Source organism: Podarcis tiliguerta, assembly GCF_965153285.1.
Source record: "Podarcis tiliguerta genome assembly, chromosome: 5".
NCBI classification, from domain to species: domain Eukaryota; kingdom Metazoa; phylum Chordata; class Lepidosauria; order Squamata; family Lacertidae; genus Podarcis; species Podarcis tiliguerta.
Genome location: NC_139538.1, coordinates 37,601,274 through 37,626,885, shown reverse-complemented (window position 1 = coordinate 37,626,885; position 25,612 = coordinate 37,601,274). Strand labels below are relative to the sequence as shown.

The following is a 25,612-nucleotide window of genomic DNA, read 5'->3' as shown; positions in this document are numbered from 1 at the left end:
TTCCACTGTCAAACAGCTCTTACTTCTCACAAGGGAACAGGAGGATCCAGACTGATGCAAAAGCTCCTAACTTGGGAGCCTTTGCTTTGCTGAGGAAGCTTTTCTCAGCAGCTCTCTCTGGGGTTCATTTATCATTTGGATCAAAGAAAACAGTTGTTCAGCAGGACCTAGAAAAGTGGTGTTTAATAAGGCCATTGCCGTCCAAGCCGTCAATGAAAGCATCCTCTCCCTTTCAGATATTGGATTGATTCATGAGCAAAGGCAAGGGCTAACAGGCAAGGGACTCCTCATAAATAAAACGCACCCACGTCCAGCCTGTGAGAATTGGTCTCCTGTACTAGGCACTTTTCCGGGGAAAGCCATTTTTTGCCTGTCCACTCATTCTTCTCCAACAAACTGGACCAAGAAAAGGACCTGGGGAAACAGAGCTATTCTCCCATCCAAAAATCTCAAAGGCCAAGTGGATTGGGGGAGGGCAAGAAAAAGGCTGAGTGTGGTGAGCTAACAGATGGGAAACTTGTAAATGTCTCTGCAGCTTTCCCCTTGATTAACTAGGGGTGGGCAAGCTGGGAAGGAGACAGCTTTGACTGTCTGCTGAAATATGCTTAGGATAGAATCCAACTCATATTTCAGCTAGCTCAGTCTGCACACGCTGCCATCGGGTGCCTCTAGCACGGCTTCTGTGATAGGATTATGTCCTTTCAGATTAAAGATTGCATTGCACTACCAAGACAACAGTGCCTCTTAGAAAGCAAGGCTTCAGGTTCTTTTATATACAGTCTTCCATTAAACAGAATTTGTGAAACTCTGAGTGCATGTGGCAGATAGCTTTTAGCTACCAACACAGAAAGCTCCTCAATCAACTTGTCCTGAGGAGTCAGCATGCAGCTGTGATGCAGTCCCGCCTCCTGGCTTGTCCTTCAGTCCTCCTGATTTGCTTCTTGGTCTTCCTGAACACTGTCGAGTCCAACGAGTCCTGTTGATTTGTTCCCAGTTCGCCTCAGACTGCTGCCCACAGCTCAGATCCAACAGCTGCCAAGCTCTGCAATGTCCCATCTCCAGACCCACCAGTGATGTGAGTTGGGTGGTTTTGGTTTATAGCACCACCAATATTTGAGTACACTAGTCACCACTGCACAGGATTTGAGGTTGGTCATAAGGCTTCACATTTTCTTTGGGTCCTTTATTGAGGTTAAAGTGGTTGATGTATGTAGGGCAGCTTTCACCAACTGATTCCACAGTTGTTTGAGCTTGCAACTCCCATTGCCAAAACATCTGGATGGCATCAGGTTGGTAATGGCAGATGTCTATACAGTAGTACCTCAGGTTACATACACTTCAGGTTACAGACTCTGCTAACCCAGAAATAGTACCTCGGGTTAAGAACTTTGCTTCAGGATGAGAACAGAAATCGTGCTCTGGCAGCGGCGGCAGCAGGAGGCCCCATTAGCTAAAGTGGTGCTTCAGGTTAAGAACAGTTTCAGGTTAAGAACAGACCTCTGGAACGAATTAAGTACTTAACCTGAGGTACCACTGTATAGACATCTTCCTAGAATGTGGTGGGATGAACAGAATGTAGATGTGATGGCCCCATGTGAGAATGTGTGTTTTGAAACATAATTTATGGACATCCTAAACATGGGGAAACAGGACTAGGTGCTCGCTCTCCAGGTTTTGAAGGGGAGTGATTGCTCCCACCACCTCTTGGCATTCTTCAAACTCTAACCAAGCAAGATGACCTGGACTTCAGTGAGAAATTGACATAGAGCTTTGGCTCTGTGCAGGACTGAGGTTTCATGTCCATGATAATTTCCGAGACAGTGGGTGCAAGACCACAGCCTTAACACGGCTGCACATGCGGGATTTGTATTTATTAAATTTTCTAGCTCAGTCCCTACTCTACCATTTCCTCCCACGGGGGGCTCAGCTAGTTTACAACATTTTAAAATATAAAACAACACTCTGAAGTTCGATTTACATAATGCTGGTGCCGGAAAGAAGCCCAGTCATGCTTTCTGTGGACAATGCACTGAATGAGATTGAAAAAGTCCTGCTGGAGCAGGCCAAAGGCCCAGCTAGTCCAACATACTCTTTTCACAGTGGCCAACCAGATATCTGTGGGAAGCCTGCAAGCAGGATGTGAGTGCAATAGCACTCTCCCCTCCTATGGTTCCCAAGTAGAATTTGGAAGCATTCTGCCTCTGACAGTAGATATAGAACATACTCATTGCGGCTGGTAGCCTAATCCCTCCATGAATGTATCTAATTCTCTTTTAAAGCTATCCAAGTTGATGGCCATCACTACCTCACATGGAAGTGAATTCCATAGTTTGCACTGCGTGAAGAAGTACTTTCTTTTGTCGGTCCTGAATTTTCCAACAGCCAGCTTCATTTACTCACTGTAAGGCTGCAATCCAAGGTCAATAATGCCTACCTACTTTCTCTTAGCTGCGGAGAGCGTGCATTGCTGGATTTAGGCGGGATCCACTCCAAGGATTATGGTATCCTAGTAAAGGGGTCAAAGGGGGAGTACCTCTGTCTGAATACCAAGGCAGGGGTGGATAGGCCATAGATCCCCACCTACCCAACAGCATCCTGGAAGGACTGTCCAGAATTGATGTGCTCCTTTACCCAGGATTGACCCTGATGACATAACACCAGTCCTGAGAGATCTGCATTGGCTCCAAGTACGTTTCTGAGCACAATTCAAAGTCTTGGTGCTGACCTTTAAAGCCCTAAACGGCCTTGGTCCTGTATACCTGAAGGAGCGTCTCCACCCCCATCGTTCACCCAGACACTGAGATCCAGCACCGAGGGCCTTCTGGCAGTTCCCTCATTATGAGAAGTGAGGCTACAGGGAACCAGACAGAGGGCCTTCTCGGTAGTGGCGCCCGCCCCGTGGAACACCCTCCCTTCAGATGTGAAGGAAATAAGCAGCTATCCTATCTTTAAAAGGCAAACCTGCTCAGGGAAGGCAGCCCTGTTCAGGGAAGTTTTTAATATTTAATGCTTTTTTTAACACTTGATTGGGAGCCGCCTAGAGTGGCTGGGGAAACTCAGTCAGATGGGTGGGGTATAAATAATAAATTATTATTATTATTATTATTATTATTAGTCAGCAAATCGGGTTGGTTAATTCAGGATACACACCCAATGCCTAAGCCAAGACCTTCTGACATCTGTAAGCAATGAAGTTGTGGCCTATTTGATCCCAAGTGGCTTGACCCGTCTTTATTACTTCTTCCCATGGTTCAACCCCAACGTTTGCGGGCTCACTGTGCCTGGGCCTGTAAATGACCTCTAGCGAGAACAGAGGTTCTCAGCTTATTTCTCTTTCATCTGGAAAGAAACAGTTGTGTAACCAATAGCAAAGGAAATGCAATAAGTAAATAAATAAGTCTTGTTATGTATTGTGGGTGGAGAGTTCAAAGTTCCACAGAGAAACATAGTAAGCTGTGAATGACTTCAAAGAGGCTAAGTAGCTGAAGAACATATTATAATTCCGTTTCCTTGTGAACCAAAGAATTTATCTCAGCATAACTACCTTCTTTGGACAGAAAGGGGAAAAAGGGAGAGAGAAAAAAGAAATGACCAGAATTATTTGAGAAGGACGTTGGCTAGGCAAGCGAGGATTTCCATTAAATACCACCAGTTGACTTCAGAATTCTCTTGTACAGGGGCCAGTTCTCTTGAACTGGTCATCTTGTGATCGCAGGAAAGCTGCTCTGACATTCTGTAAGTAAAAAACAAAAAATGGAGGGGGCCACCAAATGGGAGTTTGAGTCAGAGTGCCAGTGGTGGTTGTGACATGCTTTCAGATGCCCCACTGGGACTTGAGCTACTGGAAGTCCATGACAGCTAAATTTGATAATAGAGCCCCATCAGAGAGCAACAGGTGTGTATTAGAGGTCAGAAGGATGACATCTCTAATTACTACACTGTGGAGATTTGCTCAGTGGCAGGTAACAGCAGAGGGCCAGCCTTTTCTCCCCTACCACCGGTTTTGAAGTGTCCTCTGAAGTGTCATTGGTAATTGGATGCTGAGCAGATACCATTTCTTCACTGTTGCCTAGAGACTCATCTCAGCCCCGTTCTACATGCTCAACTACCATTGGTGTCACTGAACTGAATACCACCAGTTGGTCACATACTGTATGTACTCTACCATAGTTATACTGTACAATGGCTTTGCTGAGGCAATTCAGATCCTTTACACTTGGGCCTTCTAGGTACTTAATTTATGGCAGAATATGGAGATGCACTTCCCCCTTAAAGATATCACAAGAGATTCCTGTAATGTTCTCAGTGGCTGCTCCCAGACTTTGAAATTCCCTTCCTAGAGAAGCTAGACTGGTCCCGTCCCCCCCCGGGTCCTGTCCTATTCCAACAGGCCTTCAGGAACTGGCTGTTCTTTTCAGGAAAGGGCATTTATAGTACTGTGCTGTTTTTATTGTTTTTGTCATCTGCATTTTAATAGATTTTTTTTTCAGTTGGGTTTTTTCATTTATAAGATTTAATTAATATATTATAATAATAAAAAAATCTAATCTAAATGGAAACAAAAGCAAAGAAGAAAGTCCTCTTTCACAGGTATATCTTAACTTAACCAACACAGAGAAATGCGAACCCTTCAACTCTTACCTGGGAGCTTCCCTTTCTTCTCTCACACAGGGCCCTTAATCAGCTATCCATCACCTTCATCTGCATGTTAACCCTTCCTTAACCCTGAGTAAAAAAAGTAAAGGGACCCCTGACCATTAGGTCCAATCATGACTGACTCTGAGGTTGCGGCACTCATCTCGCTTTATTGGCCGAGGGAGCCGGCGTACAGCTTCCGGGTCATGTGGCCAGCATGACTTAGCTGCTTCTGGCGAACCAGAGCAGCGCACGGAAATGCCGTTTACCTTGAGTAGAGGACCACAAATAGTGCAAATGATCGGAACAAAGCAAAAACAAAAGAAGAAAAATATAAAGAAAAAGAACAAAGAGATAAGAATGTTAAAGGAAATACTAATGGAACAAAAAGGTAATGAAAGGTAAGAAGAAAGGAGTAAGCAATAGTTTTAACACTATTTGAGTTTAATTACTTTTTAATTATTATCTTTTTTATGTTTTCAGCGTCTTTATTTTATCTGTGTCTTTTTCATTTGTTGTAAGCCACCTTGAGTCCCTGTCTGGAGAAAAAGTGGGATAATAATAATATCTTGGAAAGTAAAAGGACCCATGCCCAATTCAAGGAGGGACAAAGAGGATCTCATGCACTGGGTGGCAGGTTAGGGGTACAACAACGCAGAGTGGGAGAGAGAGAAGAAAGGTTGGCGTGCCACATCACATACTTGCCAACTCCTCCTCTCTCTGTGCTGCCCACCCTCCATCCACCCACATAAATGATTACATTATATGAGAAAAGACACACCCCTAACAGAATGGCCACAACAGTGCTGCTTTTTCAAACCATAGATGGAATAGCAGAATCGTAGAGTTGGAAGGGACCACGAGGGGCATCGCAAGATTTGGGGGGCAGTGGGGAGGTGCTGGTACTGCATACCGTTGAGTACTGCCAGAAAAAAAGCGCTGGCATCATGGTAGCCGAAGCTCAGGGAAGACTGAGCAGCTACAAGGTTGTGATCCCAAGAACATCTGTTTAGAAGTATGGTAAGTCATTGCAGTTGTAGACACTATGGAGCCTGCTTCCAAATAAACTGGGGTCCCAGTGGCTTGTGCCTAACATTTTATAAAAAGGAAAAGTCTCTTTGTGAAATAATATTATATCAGGACAATGACAATGACTCTGCTTTTGCCTCTTATAGGATTACCAGACTTCAGAATACCAGAAAAGGATGCTTTCTAAGGATCAATCTGTCTTTTATTATTGCATCAATTGAGTTCAGTAATGTCCTCAGAGCAAAGCAGAGGGTCACTGAAGTTAAAGCTAACCTGATTCCATAATCTGTGTGTACTTTTCTTGAAAATTAAATTTTCCTGAGCCAACGGAGGGGTTGTTCACCGAATAACAGCAAAATCCAGTTCAAAGTGTGAGCACCATGAAGTACTGTAGAACAAATTTGGTCTTCTCTGATTTCAGCACTTGAATGAGTTTTCTCTGCTCCATGCAGTTTAGAGAAAATATTGTTTAGTCTTTCAATGGTGGCCACTTAGCAGACTAGTCTTATTTACATTGCAAATCACATATGGAACAGAAATAGCAAAAGACACACAGCTAGCTGACGTTGTCTTCCTTCCAGGACTGATTCTATTTAAAGTAAAAGACAATGAACATCCCCCCCCCCCATTGCCAAATCTCCCTCTTTAGAAACCATACTCAATCTGGGGTTAGGAACTTACTCCCTGAAACTTTCTCAGTGTCTCCATTAATTTTTCACCTTACATAGTATAGTATAGCTTGAAGCATTGTGAATTCCTGCAAAACCACTTAAAGCAGAAGTGATTGTGGAACACACACACACACACACACACACACACTACCTTGTGCAACTGCCAGTTGTTGGCCAGTTGTGTCTTAACTATCCAGTAATCCCTGCTTGCACACTGTTTTGGCCAGGGTGCTGTCTAACCTATTTTCCTTTGTATAAGAACAAGCATGAAGGAGGCCTCCCAGCCTGTTCACAGGTCCTTATATGATCAGTGAAAACAGTTGGTCCTGGCAAGTATTAACTGCTCTCAATCTTAACCTGGTAACTGCCATTTGTCCAGATTTTTATTTGTCTGAATTAATTTTAAGATGTATTTTAATTAATTGATGCCTGCTTTTATGTATACTGTATTATTTATATGATGTTAGCCACTCTGAGCCCGGCTCCAGCTGGGGAGGGCAGGGTACTACTACTACTACAACTACTACTACTACTACTACTACTACTACTACTACTACTACTAATAATATTTTTGGTTGGCCTCATAAAGGTATTTCCCAAATACAGCCAACACAGCTCCATTTGCCTTAATATTGTTATGAGTTTGGGGTGTTAAGCTGGGTGCCAGACCTCTCTAATCCCTGGATTCAGCAAGTGTCAGAATTGAACCAAGCCTTCTAATTCTTGGAATAGCCAGACTAGCCCCCTGGGGAGGTGGTAGCCTGGGTGAGAGCCATTAAGGAGGCGAAAGGGGCTTGACGAAAGTCTGCAAATGGGTAGGCCCCCTTCCTTCAACAGAAAAAAGCCAAAGTTGAGAACAGAGAGTTGCGGAGATGTGACCTAGAAGTAAAGCAGCAAGGCACAGAGAGAGTCAGAGCAATGTTTGAGAGCAATGTTTGATTTCTGTTTGAATCCAAGGCTGTGCCTATGGGAGAAACAAAACCCTTTTGGGGTGTTTATGCTGTGAACCCCTCCATATATCATAAAGACACTACAGTCTCTGCTGTGCCTTGATCCAACCCTGAGACCCTTGGAATCTCGCACTGCTCAGAAATTGGGGTGGCATGAAACATGTAACCTCTAGGATCCTCACATGTCCCTGGGATTTTGGATGTGAGATCTGTCTCTTCTGGATTTGTGAGAAATAGTAACACTATCCCACTACCATGTGAAAATGGTAGGGAACAAAGAGACCTACAAAGGCAAATTGGATCCCACCATCTTAGAGAGGAGCAGGGCTTACTTCAGGTTTTGAAACAACTGCATAGAACTTGAAATCACTGAAGACCACAGTGGCAGCAGCGGGGGAAGGCATATTTGATTGTCTTCTCAAATCCAATTTGAAAAGTTGGGAAAATCTGATCTGCAAGATGACTCAAAACATGCACATTTTATTTGGAACTGAAGCTATTGACATAGGTCAGAGCTTTATTGGAGAAAGCAGAGGACCTTGAAAACAGAGACAGGCAGCATGTGGAGATGATGGGTTTAGATGGGGGAAAGTAAATGGGAGCACTCCATTAAGTGGATAAAAATGAGACCAAAAGTTCTTTAGAGATGGCCCTGTTTGTTTTCAAGAAAATGTATCATAATATTACTGATAAGGTCAACTATGTTATAGGGCTGGGACCCCCTTCAGAGGCTGTACAGCTTGTAGAGCATATAATTCCACACTGTATTCTGGCATTAGCACAAGGGGCCCACGTTATTGGAAGCTGATACCATCTCCTGCATCAAAGCTGCAGCAATAGCCACTACTGTTCTGGCAGATGCACAGCCTGAAAATCCTGATTATATCTATAAACTTTCCAAGGCAGCAGGAGAGTAACCTCTGTGACCACAGCAGCTCCCATTCTGTTCTGCCACTGATACCTAAATGTGCACCATCCAGCACAAACTAAACTGGCTGAAGTTCACTGAAATCAAGAGGTTTATGGAAATACATTTTGTGTTCTGCAAAATAAGATTACGGCAATAACTGATGGTTGTCTAATAGCAGTATTAAAAATGTTAGCATTCATTGTTGTTTTAGCAATACATTCCATTTTTGTCCCTAACTGAACGATCTGAGCAAAGTATAAGATATAGTTAAAGAAAAGACACTCTGCTTTTCTAGCACTTTAGATAAGCTGTAACGCGAAGTCAATTAACTGGAAATTTAAGACAAAGCGGAATACAGTATTCCTTGTTTCTTCTGAAGCAACAGCAAAACTCCTTAAAATCTAATTTATTCTAGCATTCCATGTCACAAGATGGTACAACACACTGAACACAAGTTTGGAGAAAGAAATTGTAATACATTTCTCAAAATTAAATTAAAGCAAACTTGGTAAATGCATGTTGGTTCAATATTTGAATAAACCTGAAGAATCTGTAATTGAGGAAACACAATTATTTGAAGGACAACTCGAACTGGGAAAGTTATGTTAGTAGAAGAGCAAAGTGATAATATTTAACCACTGTGTTGCTGGTATTGCAAGTTATATAATGTAATGGCAATGCAGAGCTGGGGAACATTTTACAGTCACAGAATCATACAGTTGGGAGGGACTTCAAAGATAATCTATTCCAGCCCCTTATTGATACAAAAAATCCACTATTACAGAATTTCTGATAGGTGGTCATTCCCAGAGAATAACTGATGGGTAGAGGGGATGCTTAATTTTTCCTCCGACCGATGATTCTCCCTAGAAAATTGCCCACCCAAGGTGTCTTAACCAATTTCTCTCCAGATAGGGGACTGAGATGGAGGGGGCATTTGTAGAGGAGAATTGCTGGGTGTGGAAAGATTAAGAACATCACTAGCATCTATTGATCTCGTCTACCAAAGTCCCCTGCCTCCACCTGCTTGTGTCACATCAAGAAATGCAAGATTATGAATGTGCGTTTGTAGACATAACATGGCTCTGTCCTGAGTCCCTGACAAATCAAGAACAAGTAGAATATATACTTTATAGAAAAATATCAAATAGTGTATGGTATCACCAAACATTCATCATGCTAGTTAAGTGGTTTTAGAAAAGGCTTTTGACAGTGTGGGAAGGGTCCTTACAGTTAAATACCAGCAAACTAAGATACCATATATATGACATGAATAAAGCATGATTTACATTCCGAGCTTAACCATGTTTATTCAAAACTGCTCGAGAGATTCAATGGCATTTACTTTTAAAGTGAATATGCTTAGGCTTTTCAGCCTAATGTTGCTCAAGAATCATTATACTGTAGTTAAAAGAAATATTCTTATGCAGCAGCATTTACAGATAAATGCTGTTAAGATTAACAAAGAACAATCCCTGCATGCTAAAGTTTTTGTGCTTTCTGTAATAACAACATAATTCCCACATTACTTCATACTACATCTGTTAAACATGACTATTACTCTCAATAATTTATCTACTACGTATCAGTGGTCGCATACTGAGGATCGTAGTGCTGAACTGACGAGCCTTTTCAAACTAAGCAGCTCTTTAAATCTTTCTCCTTTTGTGGTTTTCTATCATTTTAGATTTTAGTAAAACTACATTTTACTATTTCCTTTTCACACGGGGAGGGTAGTCAAAAATTGGTTCATCAATGCTGTTGTCTCCCCACCCCATAGGAAAACCACTGGAGCTATACATTCCAGTGTAGGAGAGGGGGAGCATGCAACTGTGGGAGAAGGATTTGTTGCAATTCACAGACACTTTCCTAATATTGCTCTTTTAGAGTTGTAAAGCAAGAAAAAGTATCCAAAGCAACTAAAACAAGGCAACAAATCTTATAACCTTAACTGAATAGGAGTTGTGTTGATGACAATAATCAATGTCAGGTTCAAATGACAACCCCTTGCACTGAAACAATGTGCGGGAGGGGTCAGAGCCATATGGGCTAGTCTCCCTGCCACATTTGGTGACCATAAACCTTCCATGCATTTGGAGCACATCAGAAGGGGTTCTGAGCATGTAAAGGTGAATGCACATAGAGCTTCTCAGTGCAAGGAGGAACCCTGATTGGTATATGTGTATACCTTCTGACACGCTCCAACACGCTCCCTGAAGGACCAGGTGCGCAGCCTGGGAGTCATTCTGGACTCCCAGCTGTCCATGGAGGCACAGGTCAATTCTGTGTCCAGGGCAGCTGTTTATCAGCTCCATCTGGTACGCAGGCTGAGACCCTACCTGCCCGCGGACTGTCTCACCTGAGTGCTGAATGCTCTGGTTATCTCTCGCTTGGACTACTGCAATGCGCTCTATGTGGGGCTACCTTTGAAAGTGACCCGGAAACTACAATTAATCCAGAATGCGGCAGCTAGACTGGTGACTGGGAGCGGCTGCCGAGACCATATAACACCGGTCTTGAAAGACCTACACTGGCTCCCAGTACATTTCCAAGCACAATTCAAAGTGTTGGTGCTGACCTTTAAACAGCCTCGTCCAGTATACCTGAAGGAGCGTCTCCACCTCCATCGTTCTGCCCGGACACTGAGGTCCAGCGCCGAGGGCCTTCTGGCGGTTCCCTCACTGCGAGAAGCCAAGTTCCAGGGAACCAGGCAGAGGGCCTTCTGGGTAGTGGCGCCTGCCCTGTGGAACGCCCTCCCACCAGATGTCAAAGAGAAAAATAACCACCAAACTTCTAGAAGGCATCTAAAGGCAGCCCTGTTTAGGGAAGCTTTTAATGTTTAATAGGTTATTGTATTTTAGTGTTTTGTTGGAAGCCGCCCACAGTGGCTGGGGGGACCCAGCCAGATGGGCGGGGTATAAATAATAAATTATTATTATTATTATTTTATTATAGTGGGGGGGGCACAGCTGCCAGGTACATCATCAGAAAGAAGAGCTAGTCCCCGTGTGCATGTGACTACAATGCACTTTTCAGTGGATGTTGGGAAGGTTTTGCCCAAACATCCATCACTATCCAATAAGTGCCTCTTGGCAGCTGCTCAGCTACCTTCTATAGGACAATCAAATATACAATGTCCAGTGTTCACTGTATTTTTAAAAATTGTAACATTTTAAGGTTTAAATGCTAGGGAAATGTAATATTCCCACATCAGAAATTACACTGATCAGGAGAGGGATCTGGGTTGCTTGCAATAAATAAATAATAAGGCAGTAGCCATGATTAATAAGCCCCAATGTTTAGCGGCAGAATTCCTTAGATTACTAGATGCTATAATAACAGGGCATCACCTTCATGTCCTGCCTTTGAGTTTCCAGAAGAATCTAGCTAGCTACAGCTGGGAGCAGAATGTTGGACTAGATTGACCTTTTGCCTCATAGAGCAAGGTAGTTCTTCTTCATGTTGCCACATACCTATTGCACAATTAGAAAAGGGTGTTATCATTTAAGATCCCTGGTGCTCAGAAAATAAACAGTGAGTTTTTATTCTTTTGCATAGACCGGTAAACAAACAATATAGTATGTCATAATTTAAACCACTATTTGCAACCGGGGGAAGTGAGAAGATCAGCAGGCAAGTTAGGTGATTTGGGGCACTCTATGCCCCTTCAGCTACTCTTCACAAATGAATGCTGGCCAAAAATAAATAAATAAATAAAATCTAAAAAGTAATATCTCAAATGAATATTAAGGGCCAAATTGTTAAACGGGTCTTTGCATCTCCTGTGCAGGTTTTTCCTATTTGTGTTTTTTAAAATCCCTGAACATTAAAGCTATGAAACCTTTTAACGTCAAGTCTCGTTTGGCCCTGAGTCAGAGTTTTAGAACAGACAGCATCCATCTATTCCGGTAGTGGGGGGTTTCTGGCAGAATTACCAGAGAGTCTTGTCCACAACAGTGATGAAATTTCACAAGCGGAGGAGGAAATATGTTCTCCCTAGGACATTGTTTGATTATGCTCATCCATCATGCAGCGCTGACGGTGAAGACCAATTCAGATATCTATGCACACCTTGTCACAGTTCCACAGCCAGACAGATATACCTTCATATTAAGCTCATATCAGCACACCTTCAGAGGCCCTATTTGTTCACCTTTCCACTTCTCAGTCTTGTCTTGCAGAGTTGTCTCCTTTTATGACATAAACAACATGTTTGGAATAAAAAGCCAGCATATTCGCCCGCTGCACAGCTTGTTCTGCCCTGTGAGTTCATATCTGCTGAAGCAACTCGCATCACCAGCAGCAAACATGCTTTGTACTAGGGAAAGGGCACAGAGGGCTGCAGCAGCGCTCAAGAGAGAGTGTACATGTTGGATGATGAGCCTTCAAGTGATTGATGCTGAGCCAAGGTCTATCGTCGGGGGGGGGGGGTGTGTGAGGGGGGCTGTCAGGCAAGTCTGCCCCTTTTGCTGAACTTTTTGGAGTACCCGTTGATTCCAACTGATACAACAGTGACTGAAAAAATAGCGAGGAAGTGTGGGAGTGTTTCTTTATATGGCCTGATCCTATGATCTGGGACTTAGTTATTGGAAGGATCAGGATCTGGCTCGAGGGTCCCAACTGTAGCCCTAGGCTAGAAATTAGGAAGCTGCCCCAAGAGCTCTCCATCAAAGCTAGCACAGAGCTTAACCACATTTCCTCCTATCCCACTGCCTTCTAGGTGTTGCACAAGCAGAATTGTGGACGAACACACCCACAAATGGTTGTTGTGAGGATAATAGAAGGTGAGGCATATATGCCACCCTGAGCTTCTTGAAGAAAGGGCACACTACCAATGCAATAAATACATACATAGCTAACTTATTCTGAATTAGGCCCTTGGTCCAGTTGAGCTCACTATTGTCTACTCTTATATAGTGGTTCTCCAGGGTTTCAGACAGAAGCCTTTCTCAGCCCTGCCTGGGGATGCCAGAAATTGAACCCGGGACTTCCTGCATGCAAAGCATGAACTTTACCATGCTATGGTCATTCCATTATTGATTCATTCATTTTCAAAATTTATTAATTTATTTCAGAAGGTTTAAACCCCACCCTTCTGTTGCAATCCCAATGCTCAGGACAAGAATGAGTTGGCCAAGCCAGCAGTTGTGAATGTTGTGATAGGAAAGTAGCCCATAAAGCACTTGAGTGTGGCAGAGGCTTTAGCCCAGGGATAGAGAATCTGTGGTCCATGCAGGTGCTGTTGGAAACCAACTCCCAGCAGTCCAGCCAGCAATAATATCCGGGGGGCAGCATGTTTCCCATCCCTGCCATACGTGATCTGCATGGTTTGCACGCAGAAGATGCCAGATCCAAACCTCTTGTTTTCAGAAGGATCAGGGAGTAGGGTGGGGAATAACCCTGGATTGCTATCTGCCAGTCAGAGTAGTACACAATACAGGGCTAGATGGGCCATCACAGCATAAGGCAGCTTATGGTTCTGGCAATAGGAGTGGTGAGGCAGGCAAACAAGCAGCCTTGCAACACAACATACCAGAAGCATTTTACCCTCCTGAAAGCCATGTATGCCGGTGCAACTGCAAACCTACCTTCCACAAAATCAAATGGTTGGGAGAGAGGAAGGATTTGGAGTTGGATACAGGCAAGTCTGGAAAAGAGCTCTGCCTGAGACCCCAGGTACTCACTCCTAATAGTCAGAGCAAACAAGTCTAGGAGGCAAATGGAGGAAACATGTAAATGATTATAATATGTTCAAGAAAGCCAAACACCTCATGGATATCGGCTTCTGAAAATTATGTGTTGCAAAAGGTGCTTTGCATGATGCAAAACTGACAGTAGAAAACAATTGGTCATAAAAAGACTGTGATTATGAAGTCACATACATTCCCTCCCCACAAATTGACAAGCCTGGATTTGAAGCTGCTTAAACAATGGCACACCGAATATCAATTTGCCAACTCTATATCTATGCCACTTCTGTTACGGGGTGGAGGGGAGCCATTGCAGTTCTGTGTATGGTTGTTTGTGGCTGTATGCATTTATAGATGTATTCAATGTTTTACAACGAATCATTTACATTTCATTATTTAAATACATCCTTATCCATTTAAATTACGTTTTACCACTTAAAATGTTACAAAGGCATGTGGTGCCCTCAATGTGCAACAGGTTGTCTTCTACACCGTAAGTCACCTCAGGCACTACTTGGGTAAAAACTCCCAGTCCTTCTCTCATTCCTTTTAGATGTCTATAAAGAGGGTTGTTCTTATACCCATTTTACAGATGGGAATTGAGGCTCAGAGAGCTATTAACCCATATAAAGCCTGCAATATTGCTTTCAAAAGTGGTGAACTGGCGCTGGTTTTCGTTTTTCTTATGCAAGCTGAGAGAACAACACGAGATGCATTCCAAACCATAAGACGTGCCAAGTATTATATATAAAAGATGTTCCGGTTTCATGATTATGTCTGGGCCCCTTCAGACGTTACAAAAATTATTAAAGCAGGTGGCATTTTGACACAGGAACTACCATGTGAGATCGGCATGCACATCACTGCATGTGGTACCCTTGCGTGCATTGCTGCCCTGTGTTCATGCTCCAGGAAACAACAATTGGAGCCTTGGCTTTCCAGCATTTATATACTGAGAGTAAATGCTCCCCACAACAAGCCCCAAAGAAAACCAAAAACAACTACTAATACCACCAAACGCCCCAACATTTCTTATTCACATGTGATCTAGTCATGGGTTGCGCAGCACTTCACTTCCTGTGCCTGTCCATCCGCCAGGGATGCTGTGGCACATGAAGCGGCCTTGAGCGCCCTTGTCCCTGCGCCACCCTCACTCTCAGGAACTCTGGGGAATGGAAAGCATCTTCCCCATTGCCCAGTGCCCTTGCCAAGTGAGTGTGGGCTTCTGAGTGCAGCTGAGCCCAGAGACTCAGCTGCTGCTGCGGCTGCTGCCTGGCATGTGCCTGCTCCTCTGGGACAGGAAGGCAAGGTATCAGGAGCCCTGGGGCAAGTCAAGCAAAGCAGCAGGCAAACTCCTCTTACCTGGGCGCCTCCTGGCCGCCTGTGGGCCCATCTAGTGGCCTTGGGACCTGGCGATGCCCAGGCAGCCCCCGCGCGGCTCCTCTCTGGTGCCAAGGCCCGCCGCTGCCCGCGGGGCCCTTCCCCGCCAGTGCAGACATGCTGAGCTAATTTTATCGGTCCCCTTCCCCCATCGCCGGGAGAGCCTCCGTCCCTCCTCCTCCTCCTCCAGCCCCCACCTCCTTTCCTCCCGTCCGCCGCAGCCAGGCAGCAGCAGCGCTAGAAAATAGCACATCGCCCACTCATCCCCAGGCTCCTTCTTCAAGGAAAATATTTATATTATTATGCCACAGAGAGGGTTTCCATGGCACTGATGACTTTCACACTGTTGCCGTGACAACCACTTGAGGCCATCTTGGACGGGCTGAGAATACCCACTTCCTTGACAAATAAGGCGAGCAGCCACCAAGGGGAGGGGAGGCCAGGGGTGGGGTAGGGGGAGAGGATCGCCCTTCTCCCCCTCTGTCCTCCTCTTCTTCTTCTTCTTCTTCTTCTTCTTCTTCTTCTTCTTCTTCTTCTTCTTCACCTCCTCCTCCTGGCCTGCTGCTCTCCCCCTAGCGGAAGCCCGACGGGCGTCTCCGTCGACGGGCGTTTCTCGCGCAGGAACCGCCAGCGCTTGGCGTCAACTCTCCGGCGCAAACGTCTCGAAATAAATGAGACTCCCTCTTCTGAAGGGCAGCCCCTTCAGCTTTTTCGTGTCTGCAAGGCATGGGGTGGGTGCAGGAATGCGGGGGGCAGCGGGAGGAGACAGAGCCACAAGGCTGCCCCCCCCAAAAAATTGTAAAATTGCGACGTGCGTTAGGGTACCATAGCTCATGAAGCTGGCTTATGGAGTCCAAGTGTGACGAGCTTCGGGTTTTTGTTTAATTTTTTTTTTAAAAGGGCTCATTAGTTGCCTAGATCCAGAGGCATATCGAAGGTCTGGAAGACCTATTTCTGCAAGTAGCGTTACCCAAAGAATGTTCAGCTGCATTCCCATATGGGTTGCATCAGTTGAGAGCGCCTTTAGTAACCTGAAACTGGTAAAGCACGGATGGGGAGGACCACTGACGCGCGGGAGAAGTAAAGTGTGCAGCGGATAGCGGGCGGAGCCAGAGCCTAAAGTGGGCGGAACCTTCCCATTTCTCTCCCTCCCCCGCACCCTTTCTCACTTTCTCTTGTGGTCACCTGGACATGCTTCTTCCCCCCAAAACTGGACTCTTGTCCCTGATCTTGTTATATGCAGTTCGAAGCAAGGTACAAAAAAACAACACCTTGGCAAATCTCATTCTTTGATGGTCTGTAATTTCCTGAGTCTGTCAAATATTCCTTTAGCATTGCAATTGGAGTAGATGAAGGGAAAATTCATTCATAATCGTGAATGCCAATTCACAGGATAGGGAAGCCATTTTTCTGTCTACTGAGGTTTTATGGTTTTTAAGGACTGGATCATCATTAAGTGCTAGATACAAAACTATGTCATATGTCATATGTTATGGTACTACAATAAAACTGCTAGCGCATTTGCACAGCTAAGCCGAGCTTAGTATGGTTTTAAGTTGGATGGGGAACCAAAAATTGAGTTATATCTGGTCCCTTCCAACTCTACAATTCTATGATTCTATGATATTTCATGTACTTAAATATGCTACTGATGTGGGGGCAAGAGGAGGGCCTCAAGACGACTGATGGTTTGTTTGTTTGTTGCATTTATATCCCATCTTTTTTCTCCAAGAAGCTCAAGGTGCTGTTCAAGGTGGTTCTCCCACTGCTCATTTAATAGTCACAATAAATTCTACTCAGAGTAGACCCATTGAAATTAAGTTATTCATCCCCATTAATGTTAACGGGTCTACTCTGATTAGAACTAATGTTGGATACAACTGTATGTTTCACTTTGGCCCCAGGTTACTTCTCTGGGGGCTTGTTGACACTGTGTACTTTTGCTCTGAAAGGGGTGCTAGAGTTTTATCCTCCACCACTATCACTCCCCCTTTTTTTCTTTCTCTACATGTAGTCAAGATATATGCTGATCAGCTTAAATGAAAGCAGGCAGTGCATGGTGAACAACATTTCAAGGACAACAGGTTCCTGCCCTCCATCGCTTGTGTAAGAGCTGCTGCAGTCTTGCTACAGCTGCCTCCAGTTTTCCTGCTTGCCGTGAAGGACTGGAACTTTGATTTTTATGCAGCTCTTAACAGGGATTGAAAAGCGATGGGGGTACAAGGGTGGCTTGAGGGTGGTGGTGGGCTCTAGATTGTTACCAGATTTTTTTCAATGAATCCGGGGACACTTTTCAACTTCAATGGATTTTGCATGGGGTGTGATCTGTAAATCCGGGGACTGTTCCTGTGAAACGGGGATGTCTGGTAACCTTACTCTAGATATGAAAGTGATGAGGGTCATCCATGTGAGCAGTGATGTGTAGTTTAAGCATTGGATTCCAGATTTTCTTTATGGTATCAGCAGAGGAAACTATGGATCTCAGGGATCTTGCATTAAAGAGCATGAAAAATCTGAAATTTTTACTTTGTGTCCTTGCCACACTTATATGTGTTGGCTTTGTTTTCATTTTTAGCTGAGCAATTCAGACATTTAAAGCAACCCCCACACAAAGAATCCTAGGGGCTGTAGTTTATTAAAGGTGGTGAGAATTGGAGCTCTGTTGGGGGTAAACTAGAGTGCCCAGGATTAGGGGAGTGAGAGAGACATGCCTTAAATGCATGTGTGAATTGTGCTGAAATGATGAATTGGTAGAGGATACACGTAAAAATATTGAGAAACCAGAAATGCCTGTGCCCTCAGCTCATGCTTTTGACCAGAGCCAGGATGTGCTGGTGGATTTATTATATTATTGTCCAGTCTGCTTGGGTGCCCTTCCTGATAATGCCACTCAGGGTTCAGTCAGTCTCTCCATCTCCTCTGTTCTCCCCTGCCCTGTTGTCTCCCTCCTTTCACCACCGTGGGAAATCAGACAGTGCATTTGGCCATTCATGAATGAAAGAGAAATCAAAAACAAACACATCATATTTATAAATGGAGACAGACCGGGTTGGGGGGACTTCCTGTCTGAAGTGACAGGCAATCTGTGGGAATGAACAGTGTTTTCTTTACTACTATATTAATAATTATTTACATAGCTCGGTTAAGCCTGCAAAGGTCTTTATTATTGCTCATTCATGTCCACCAGAACCCTCTGAGCTAAAATCATTACTATGTTCATTAGGCAAGAAGCAAGGGCCCTCACAGAGCGTAGCTATAATTTTGAAGACAGATCTTCCAGGCTCATGGCTAGCACCCTATTTCCTAGATAACATATTCAGCGCTTGAAACATGAACTTCAGCCTATCCACTAAGAGACAGATCCACACCAAACATTTAAAGCATATTCAATACACATTTAAAGAACGTGATTTTCTTAAAAGAATCCTGGGAATTGTAGTTTCCCATTACACAGAGCTACAATTCCCAGTACTCTTAACAAATTACAGTTCCCAGGATTCTTTGAGGGAACTCATGTGTTTTAAATGTGCATTGGATGTGTTTTAAACCATCACAACCTATCTTCCTATATGCATAAAAATCTAAGGCTATCATTGTACAAAATGGTTTACTTACAAAACTTTTCAAAGGTTGGGTTCATGTACTTTCCCATAAAGCAGTCAGAAAAATTGCACAGGCAGTAAAACACTGCTTAGTTACAAGAGGTAAAAGTTTCTAAACTATTGGTAGAGGAAAATGCTAGTTTCAAACTTTGTTTTTGTCTGAAACAAAAGAGGCTAGTAAGAGCCATATGCTGGAACAACCATCTCAGAGCTTCTTACACACTGAAATCCTGATGGAGAGAGACAGATAACAAATGTCTTAATGCACTAATTAAATTCAAACGTGCTAGAATTCTATGAGGCTGGAATCCTACAGCCTGGAGACTGACCTCAAGCAAGACAATATGCCACGGGGTGAAATAGCCATGACGATCATTCCTGCATAGATGTACCCAAAGCAAGTTTGGAAATAAGTCCTCACTCAGAGAAAGTGTCACTTGTTGTGTCCTGTTTTTGTGTGTGTTTTAGGAAGTCAGGGAAACAGCAGTCCACCAGTCCAGAAGGCAGTACCTGTGTTTCTCTAAGATTCTGAGATGCACCACAATGATGGGTTGTGGTGGACAACTCAAAGAAAGCAACAACTCAGTATGCAGCAGTTGGGGTGGGGGAGGGGAGAAGGCAAAGCCCAAGTTAGGGATCAGAAATAAAACTTCCAATATAATAACATCCTTATATACTTAGAAATATTGAGTTCTGCTCACCTCCATGTCTAAAAGGTTATAGAAGAGCTTGGAAATGGTGCAGAAAAGAGCGGCCAAAATGATCAGGGAGTTGGAGAACATTCCCAATGAGGAACGTTTAAAGCATCTGGGGCCTTTTGCTGTTGGGGGGGGGGACTCTTAATTATGTTCTTTTGGCTGTCTCTAGAATCAGTACAGCAGCTGGCAAAATCAATGTAATAGTCTGGGGTGCCTGTTCAGGGCTGGGCCTACCCTAGGCAGAGTGAAACAGCTCCTCAGGCAGCTGATTTTGGGTGTCATGAACAAGTAGCAAATTGTACGTTATTTAACGTATAGTCATCAATCTTTTTTTGCGGCCAGGCACATTAAGAAGCATTTGTGCTTCAAGTGCCAAAATAACTTGATTTGCCTTGGGTAATGCGCACCAAAACTTGGAGGAGGGGGATAATTTGCTGTTCTGCTCCTGCAGCAATAACTCTTGGGCCTGCCTTGCCAGCCCCTTCCATACCCAAGGAAGGAAGGAAGGTGGCAGAAATGTAGCTGGATAAAACCTCCTTCAGTGAGGAGCTTGCTGGGGAAAGCAGATCAGATATTATGAGCTCCTTAGAAAAGGACACACTGCAGTGGGTTTGGAGAGCTTCTCCTTCAGAGTGGGAAAATAGGCTGCAAACTAGGCATGGGATACCTTCGGCTCATGGGGCATCTCTGAGGCCATTTTATGCAAGCCATATCCATCTGACGTCATGGCCATAATCATCTCACACTATCTCATGTGGTGTGGCTGTTGGAAATAATTGGAAGGGATCCCAAGGATCATCTAGTCCAACTGATTCTCTTCCTCAGCTTCCAGCCCCTCCCTCTATTCCTCCAGAATTTCTTTATCGCACAGTAGCAAACCCACAGTGGATCCTAACTTCTGCTTCACTGGGGAGAGCCACACAGCCTCTCCAGATTTTCCAACTCTTCCTCCTCTCCCTACATCACATTGTAAATGAGCCTTCTACAGCTTCATGGGGAAAGGGGAAGGATGGAGCTCCCGATTGCCATTCACTTTTTCATCCTTCTCTCTGGTTGAAGCCCAGACATGCTGGGAGGCTGGAAGCCTCAATGGTGCCCCTCTGGAGGATTCATCTGAGGCAGAAACCCTGGCTAGACACCCCCACCCCACCCACCCATCTACGGCTCTGCTTGTGGGCATTCTATAACTTCACATCAGCTGGCTTAATGCCAAGTAGGGGATGAATAAACGAAGGCAGAGCTCTCAGACAGGCAGCTGATGATGGCCAGTTTTTAGCTGATGAAAACCACATCCATCCTTGTCCAGGTCCTAGTCCTATCCTTCTTCCACAGCCTGCTTAATTAGATACTCTCATCTAGAAAATCTATATGATGGAACAATATCGTGGCAGAAATGAACACACCTCCGTTCCTGATCCATTTGAAGAACATCGTCTCTTAATGACTGCAGAATCCATCAGAGGATGCAGATGCCAAAGGAGGACCATCTATCACAGTGAATATTATAAAGCAGCTAGAATCTTGTGGCTTAGAAGAGTTTCTGGGAAATGAGGAGTTTCTTGGAATGTAACAGTGACTCACTGAAAGGATTTACCAGCAAGTAGATCCAGGTTGTTAGACATTAACAGAGCCCCGTAATGTTGGGCAGTTTGCATACTGGAAATGCATGGCGGCTATTGCTTGTAACTGTTCTCCCTACTCCTTCTATTTCCTTCCAGCCAAATCATCCCCTGCGTCTGAGGAGCACTAATATTTTCTGTTGCACCTGTCAATGACAAGGCTTAATCACTGTGAATAACTGTTGTAAGGATAGGGCAGTCTCCTGTTCCAGCACCAACTCTGCAGGGTAGGCTAGTAAGCCTGGAAACTCATCCTAGTCCTCTCTCTCTCTGTGCTACAACTATTCACCAATGTGTCCAAGGCATTGTAGCCACCAAGGCATTGTGTAGACCCAGTCGCCTAAGCCATAAGGGAGGTTAACTAGCCTTTGAGTGTGTTCAGAAACCAGTACAGCCCAGTAATCCAATTAAGCAGTTTATCCAAAGGGTAAAAAGGAAGATGAGAGGAGAAGTAGCCAGTATGCTGCTTGTGATACAAAAATACTGGTCTAAATAATCCTACACTTAATCCAAACTAACACTGCAAGTTTATGCTGAATGGTCACCTCTGACTCTAACAAACTTCAAGAATATATTGCAGGTTGGGGGAATGAAGAAGGGCAAATGACACTGTTTGCAACAGTCCACTTTGGGGGGCTTGATTGACAGCTGGTGATACTCCACCCATCACAAGCCAGTCATATTCACCAGGTAGAGGGTTGATAGCTTTTGCGAGTTGGGAGATGGCTATCAGGGCTGCCATATGTCTGGATTTCCCTGGATATTACTGGGATTTCAAATGTGGAATTTCCGAAAAGCGGTACTTTGTCTTTGATCTTAGGCAAGTAAATCGGAAAAAAGCTCAACAACTTTCGGGGTGTCCTGGTTTTTACTTTTTGAAATATGGCAACCCTAATGGTTATCTCAGTGTTGGTTATCACTGAAGTCCCCACACTCCACCTGTTGCTGTGTATTTGAGAACACTGCAGCAAGGATATGCCTGACTCACTCAGGCAGAATGGAGGGCGAGTGATTAGAGCTTTTCTCCACAGCTGGATTGCTAATCAGTAAAGAACACCCCTCCTCATTCTTTTCCACCCATAGTGTTTATCATCCCCGTAACAGTCATCTTTTTCAAACAAAGGCAATAATTATCCACAAATTTACAATTGTTCCTTGTCAGTTACTCCATTCTTTGTTTCACCTTGGTCATACACTCATGGCCTCACCATGCCAGCTGCATGCTGCAAAATCTCTTATTGTTTGTTTGGATGTTTCTGAAAACCTGATGCGAGGCATTTTGACCATATTTGCATAATGTTTTTCTAGTCTTTCTTCAAAGAGCATGAGCAAAAAAAGAAAGAAAGATATGCTTTGCTGGTTTAAGGTGTGCTCAGGATGCACACTGTGAAAATAAAAGTTCTCCAAGTGCAGGTCCCTGGTTGTTGACAAAGGGCCAGCCTCTATGTGCCCTTAAATTCTGGTTCTAAAAATGCAAATAGCATCAGGATGGAGGGCTGGAAATTACTGGGATTACAGTATGAAGGGGGGACTTAACTCTTTCCTAAGGAATATTCCTCCTCTGAAGTTGGTATTTGCTATGCAGGGAAATCTCCCATTAACACCTAAGGTCATGACACAGCATCTATTGTATAACACAGCTCCACCAATGAAATACAATTCACATATATCAAGATGCACAGCATGGGTGGGTGTCACGATGACAATAGAACCATGAGCACATAAGAGGCAGCTGGGTGTCAGGGAACTTTTGTGGAAAGAGCACTTTGCAAAATGCAGGTATGGGGAAATTGTGGCCTTCCAGATGTTGAACTACAAGGCTCTGAATCTCTAACCCCTGGCTATGCTGGTGGGGACTGATAGAAGCTGGAGTACCATAGCCACAGGTCCCCCATACTTGGCAAAGAGAAGCACAAGCAGCCAAGGAGAACAATGAAGAGCAGATTATTGACATTAATGTATCCTTAGGTGTCTTGCTGTACTCCAGTCACAAGCGCACATAGGAACTTGTTCCACCCCAGCAGTTATAATGGAGGCTAACAAGGACTGCGGATGCCAGGGGGTGTACCAGTGAGAGTGAGACCATGCCTTACAGCAAAATTCCTGAATATCCACAGGGTTTACAATTGTAGTCATTCTCAGGAAAACTCAATCTCTCAGTGGCCACTGGGTCCGGGGACAGTGTACTGATGTGCTGTGTAGCAGCAAACAAGCATAACAGCCCAGAAGGATGTCAAGCATTCTGGTGGGGATCTGCCTCTTTTCCTGCCTCTGTGTGTTGCCACTACTCCCACAAACACCAGGAAAGGCCTTAAGCAGAAGAGTAGGTGGGCGCTGGGGGGAACTCATAAGGAGAGTACTTGAGGATTGGTGTGGGAGGATGAAAGCTGGGAATTTTTCTTCAGTGCAAATTTTAACCCAAAGTGGAAAAGAATTTCAGGGTGTTAAAAGCTCAGCTCTTGTTTGAATTTGATCGGCATCCCTTGTGAAAAAAAAATTAGTGCATCTCTTGCCTTAGGCCCTTATCCCCTCCTGAGTCCTTATGGAACTCAATTTTTCACAAATGAATTTTGTCCATTGCTTTTATCCTGACAACATTCTGTTTATTTTTCTTCCATGCCTGTTATTAAGCCCTCCTGTTTCACAGGGCATTTCCAGATTTTCAGTATTTTCAGGTGGGATTCAATCACCTATCAGCAAATCCAGTTTGTGCAATTAAAGTTGATTTGGAGGACTTGTGTAACAAATCTGCTTCTTCAAAGGATTGAAATTTTGATATAACATTGTCTAAACTCCTCACAAGCAAATCAAAATGAATGTCCTAACTTCTCTAAGAACTAATTAAGATGAATGCTCAGTATTCCAGGTCACCTGGAAATGCCCACAGTTCTTCAAAAAACCAAACATAAACAACAAAAATAAACTTTTAAAAACCATTGTGAATTCTGCATTGACTGAAATCTTATGCCATTCCAAAAATTTCCCAGGGGGGCTGTTAAATAGCTTTTGGAAGACAGTCTTCAAAACAAGTTAGCTAACGTGTTCTTTTCAGGCTTTTATATATACTTCAAGATGATGGCACCATCGTGTGGTCATTTTTATTTTCTTTCTTTTTTACTGTTAATACTGTAATGGACAAATTAATCTCTGTTGTTACAATTACTATTTTAACCTCATATAACAAAGTAGATATTATTCCAACAGACACATCTTCTTGTGATCCAGATGTAAATATGGAAGGGGACACCATGGTGTAACTGCAATGGCTGACTTCCATTTCTCTCCAACACGCTTTGCCATATGAAAACTGGTTTTTGCTGCTCAGTTTATTGTTGCTCTGACACCGCCCCCCCCAAACCCCTATAGGAATCTCTGTCTCTCCACACACACAAGGAGGCACCCATTTAAATTCCCCTACAATGCTTCTAGTGCTTTGGTTGCCTTATTCCAGCATAATGCTTATATCAGGGTCCCAGAGGATTGAAATGGCAGGCACCACCAGCAATATTTGCTTCTAGACTGCCCTCTCTGTCTGCCCTCTCTAAGTCCAGTCAAAGGTGACTATAGGGTGCGGCAGTGGCATAGTGTGGGTTGTCAGCAAGGCAAATAATTTGCGCCCCCTAACCTGTGGATTTGCGCCCCCTAACCCTAACCCCCAGGTGTTGCGCCCGGTGCGGCCGGCCCCCCCTGCACCCCCACGCTACGCCACTGGGGTGTGGCACTCATCTCGCTTCAGGCCGAGGGAGCGGTGTTTGTCTACAGGCAGCTTTCCAGGTCATGTGCAGTGGAACACCGTGACGGAAGCCAGAGCGCACGGAAACGCCGTTTACCTTCCTGCCACAGGGGTACCTATTTATCTGGTGTGCTTTTGAAGTGCTAGGTTGGCAGAATCTTGGATAGAGCAACAGGAGCTCACCCCGTTGCATGGATTTGAACCACTGACCTTCTAATTGGCAAGCCCAAGAGACTCAAGTGGTTTAGACCACAGCGTCATCCACATTCCTGCCAGGATAAAGGACCCACCTAGGTGGTGGGATGCTGAAACTCCCCACCTGGAATTGGCACCATCACCATGCAGTATTTTTTTTCTTTTATTTCCTTTTATTTAACAACTAACCTGTAGAAGAGTACTGGTGACCTCAACAGTTTGCTTAATTTTTGATTGGTCCTAATACTCATATTATGCAACTATTGCTGTTTGGATATCCCCCCCCCCCCCCATGGACCAACAAGGCTGATTACTTTAATCAACGATGATTAAAACCAGAGCAGCACAAAAGCCGCTGTCTGACAGAGGTTGCCCTGGGTAAAAGACATATAAATGGGAGGAGGACCATAGATCAGGGACAGAGCTCAAGCTTTGCACAGGAGGCAGTGAGGACCACCAACTAGGATGACTTTCAGAGGATTGGATAAATTAACGGAGCA

The 25,612-nt window shown here is 44.2% G+C and overlaps 1 long non-coding RNA gene across 3 annotated transcripts; it reads right to left on the bottom strand.

Annotated features, from left to right (window-relative positions):
• Positions 1–5,061: 5,061 nt before the first annotated feature.
• Positions 5,062–16,734, bottom strand: LOC310678892. 3 transcript variants are annotated; one of them, XR_014512000.1, is made up of 4 exons: positions 15,248–16,734; positions 11,546–11,668; positions 5,938–6,103; positions 5,062–5,174 (listed from the first exon to the last, which is right to left on the bottom strand). It is a non-coding gene; the product is annotated as an uncharacterized lncRNA (long non-coding RNA). The 3 variants fall into 3 exon arrangements; XR_014512001.1 differs by lacking the exon at positions 5,938–6,103; XR_014512002.1 differs by lacking the exon at positions 5,062–5,174 and having other exon boundaries at positions 5,845–6,103.
• Between the last annotated feature and the right edge of the window lie 8,878 nt (positions 16,735–25,612).